A 4832-nucleotide genomic window follows, 5' to 3' on the forward strand; every position below is an offset into this window, starting at 1 on the left:
GTCACTCCCTTTCTCCAGCGACAGTGGCAGGAGGCGCGCGCTCTCTCCCTCCCTCCGTCCCTCCCTCCCTCCGTCCGTCCGTCCCCTCCTCCCTACCTCCCCTCCGCCCTCTTCTCTCCCCTGGTTCTCCTCCCCTTCTGCCCCCAGAACAATGAATCTCTGTGTACTGATGTGTAATAACCGATGTAAAGGAACACGGGCGAAGCGGTGGGGAGGTGGGCCGGGGCCGGGTGGGGGTTCAGTGCGACGTGATGGGGGCGCCGTCAGTTCTGAATGAATCCGAGGGGGAAGGCGGAGAGACACCCCGGGGGAGGGGCCGGCGGCTCTGCGCTCCCCTCCCCTCGGGCCTCGCCCCCTCCGTCCCTCCCCCAGGTTCCCGCCACCTCCCTGCCACACCTGCTGCTGGTGCCGGGGCTGCTTCTGGTCGTGCAGGTGCCAAGGACAGAGATCCGTGCGCGCGCGCATGTGCGCGTGTGTGAGCGTGTGCACGCGTGTTTAGTGGGTGCGGTGCCGCAGACCGAAAGAAGGAAGAAACTAGGCGAGCAGAAATCTTGGATCAGAGCCTTGCTCATTCACTCCGCCGTGCGTTGATGGGGCGGTTGGCGAAATTTAGTTGCGCTTCTTAGATGGAACCCAGCAGGTGAGAGGCTTTCCTTGGGAAGTTGGAGGGGCCACAGTCTTGGCACTGCATCCGCAGCCCCACGGACCTTGCTCCCATGGGTGGAGTGAGGGTCTGGTGTGCCCTGACTCACGGGCTGGAGATGGAGCAGGTCCAGAGACAGGAAACAAGCCTGCGGCTCCCAGGCTCTGTGCTCACCCTTGGCCGTCCTTTCCGGAGGCATGTGGCCTGTGGCCGGGCAGGAATAGCAGGAAGGGTCCTCTCTGCCCCGAGGAGAAGCCCGGAGCAATCCAGATGCAGAGCCATCGCCTAGCAGCCACCTCCCTTCCCTCCCTTTTTGAGTTCCTCCCTGCCTGGGGGAAGATGAGTGCCTACATTCATTCTGTAACTCCTGTGAGTTGTAGGAAAGCCAGCTGCTAACGTCACATCCCCTCCAAAGGGAGGGCTGCTGTCTGGGCAGGGCCTGCAAGCTTCTCCGAGGACTGGTCCATCAGGGGGGCCCTTCCTGGCCTGTCTCTGCCTGTTGCACAGCCTTTGGGGATCCACACCCCTGCCCTAATCCCCGAGCCTGTCTCCCCTCAGGGGCAGGCACAACAGATGAGGTGTGTGAAACCAGTGCCCGCCAGGGCAGGGACCCTGGCTGTCATGTTCTCTGCTGTGCCCTCAGCACCTAGCACAGGTGCTCAGTGAATATTTATCAAGTGAACATTGTCAAAAACAAGAAAACTGGTTTATTAATTACGAGGAGATGACAAATGCTTGTCCCTGGGGCTAAGATGCACCAAACCTGTCCTCTCCTCTATGCACAGTAATGCGGCAGCGACCGAGCAGCTTAGTCTCACAGTGGCAACCTGGGGGCTCCTCTTGCCGTGGACCAGCGTGCACACAGCCCACCGTCTAGGCACCGTCCCCAGGGATAGAGCTCAGAGCAGCCGGGGTTGGTCTCCTGGATGCCCCTCCCCTGTCTCTGCAGAGGGTCTTTATCCAGTGAGGCTGCAATGGTTCTGACTAACGAGGAAATCTCTTCGGCCCCTTCGGGGATGTAGCCTGTCTTCCGCTCATCCATCACAGGTTGATCTTAGGGGTTATCACTCTGGGAAGAAAATTCCCAAGTCCTACATTTCCTAGTTCTCAGAGCGGCCTTGGCAGTGTAGGTCTGTGGACCACATGACACATGCTGTAAGCAACTACTGAGCCCAGGAGGTGCTCTGTCTTGGGGTGGCAGCTGCCTTTGGGTTCAGTATAAAGACCATGGCATTTCTTCTGCCGTGATGGAGGGAGCCTGGCTGATTGTGAAGCAAAATGTAGGGTAAGAAAATGTTATTTTGTAAATATTCTCACAGTGATGGACCTTGGACCAGGAGGCGGAGAACCTAGTTCTCCGCCTAGACCTGAAAAATGAGAAATAGGATTCTATTCTTGGCTGGTTTTTGCAGATTTAGGTGAGCCTTGACTGTTTCATGTCCAAATCCTTCAAAGATCACAGGGGACATTGGAGCATGGGAGACACAACTGAAGAACTACTCAGGGGGCCTGGAAGGTATAAGTACATCTTTCATTGAAAATTGATGAGGCTGGGGCTCCAAAGCAGCGGGGAATTCAGGTGTGTCATCACTGGTAATTAGCGCGCAGAACCCCTGCCTCTGTGCACCCTCCCCTGCTTCTTACCTTCCTTCATCGAGCAAGAGATGAATTCACAATTAAAGTTTTCTCTTCAGAATATGACACACAGGAAATTATTTTTTCTCCTATTTATAGAAATTCCATTTGCATTTATGAGGCTGGTAATGAGCCAGATAAAATATTAATTAAAAGAGTTTGTTGAGTTGGACTCTGAAGTCCTAACTAAAACTCTTCTAAGACAAATATTCTAAGTATTTCTTTTCATGTCAGGAGAATTCTTTATACGTTGGTTGTGCCTGTTTATCACCTCGTCTATAAACAGCAGATATGTCTCAGTCAGCGGCACTTCTCTTCCTCATGGTTTCTTTACGCTGAGACCGCTCCCCACATATATATACAGTTTGTATATATAGAATGTCTATATTGAATAATGATTATTGACCACATATAAGTTGAGGTCTGCTATGTTTTTGACACTCTGATGGGCACCAAAAAGTATAATGGTGGGCTTTGATCTCAAACGCCTGACAGTCTAATTGGGAGGGTCAGCCTATGTGCAAGAAAAGTTAGCAGAAAAATTAACAACTTGGGATTTTAATTCCCAGGTGCTAATTGATGGGATGGTGGTGTAGAGTTGATAATAATGCTAACACAGCTTGGAGAGGGAGCTGAGGGGCTGACATCTGACTGCAGAGAGAAGTGGGGCATGAGGAAGAGAATAACACTGGAACATGAGGAGTGGGCTTGTTTGAAAAAGCCTCGGGGAGGCAAGCACTCAGGGAGCCACAGTGGGGGGGGGGGTGCTGCTGGGGCGGAGGGGGGGCCCAGGGGAAGAAGGGAGGCTGAGATATGGCTGCTGCAGATAACAAACTGAATTTTAAATCTTATTCCGTTTTCATTGAAATAAGCAGGACGGCTGGTGGCTCCCACGTGGCACAGTCTAGGATTAGAGGCAGGAGGCGCGTTCGTGGGCCACGCACTGGGGCTGCCCTGCGGTGACGAGGGCAGGGGGGGACAGACCCTGAGGACGCACAGTGTGGTGCACAGCCCAGCAGCGTCAGCACCGTCTCGGGCCCCTTGTAAGAAATGCAGAGTCTCAGGCTCCGCCCTAGTCCTGCTCAAAGAGAAGCTTCATTTTAACAAGATCCCCGAGTGATTCCCACGCACGCTGGGGTTTGAGAAAGAGAGAGAGAAGGCACAGCTGAGAAAACCCGGCAGACGCCAGTGCCTGATAGCACCCGGTGAACAGGGAGAGGAGGAGTAGAGCTGGGCTTGTTGCTGAGCTGGGCTAAGCTTCCCAGAATCCCCAGGGACCCTGAGGCTGGGCTCCCCCTGTGCGCATGGAGCCCCTTCTAGTCCCCGCACTACGGCTCTGATCGGCGCGTGCTGGGACGTCTGTTTCCTGTCTCTTTCCTCTACCTGGAATCTCTAAGTTCCCTGAGGCTGACGGCCTTGCTTTTTCAAATCCGTGAAATTCGCAGAGTCTGGCACCGTCTCTTTTATTCAGCAAATGCTTACTGAAAGCATGCATGTCTGATGATGGGAATACGAAAGGCAAGAGGAACAGGGCACTTGGAAAGCAGAGATGCTGAGTGTGATTTTAGGCAGAGTATGTGCTAACCAAAGGTTGGGCGCGTCGCCCGCATGGAATTGTCTGAGAAGAGGAGGGAGTGGGCGTCTGGGGTTGAGGGAATCGGGGACAGAGGTGTAGACTTTGGGATGCCATCTACGGAGAGGAGGAGACTGGGACTCTGAGGCCAGTTTAGATGTTTGGAGGAGGGCGGAGAGGGATAGGAGAAGTGGCCAGATGCTCACACCTGGGGGGAGGGAGGAGGAGGTGGGTCCAGAAGGGGACAGAGGGCTGTGATAAGAATGACCCGTGTGGTGGCACCACCCTGAAAGAATGAGGGTGGCAAGACCTCAGAGTGGGCAGTGTACCGGATTCCATCTCCAATAAAATATTAACTAAATGGTACTTATCTCATGAAGGCTTGTGCTCAACACAGCAGGGGGGCAAGAAACGTGTACCCACAGGTCCTGCTGACCGCAGAGCCAGAAAAATCAGGGACAGTAGAGCTGAGGGTAAAAGCCACTGCTCCGGCTTTCCAGATGTCACTAGTAACTTCGCAGGTCATGCTAAATGTGCCTCGTGCTCATGCCTGATCGCCATGCCGGTGCCTCTGCTTCCCCGAGTAGATAAGCATCTACCTGCTGGGAGAGGATACCAGATCACCTTTCAGGGACTTTCATGGAATTCTGGCTGTAGCACAACTGTAGCTCCAGCTTTTCTAACAACAGCTGAGTTCCTGAGTTTCCTCTTATTCCTGAGTCTGGGCCCAGGTGCCCGAGGGAGACACTTACCACGATCGGCTGCACGGTTGATTTTATTAAGTCACCGCCTGTGGGCCTGGAGGCAGGGGAAACCCAACAGCCTGAGGACTCTGGATTTTGTCACCAGATTCCAGTTTTCAGTTACTGCAACACTAGGAGCAAATAATCTTTCCTTCCTGCTCCATGAGAGGGACAATATTTGAAGATAAAAGAAAACAAACAACTTTACTTCCTTCCTATCTTTATTGATCAAATCTCA

Source organism: Monodon monoceros, unplaced genomic scaffold, assembly GCF_005190385.1.
Source record: "Monodon monoceros isolate NGI ecotype Baffin Bay Population unplaced genomic scaffold, NGI_Narwhal_1 Super_Scaffold_7, whole genome shotgun sequence".
Taxonomy (NCBI): Eukaryota; Metazoa; Chordata; class Mammalia; order Artiodactyla; family Monodontidae; genus Monodon; species Monodon monoceros.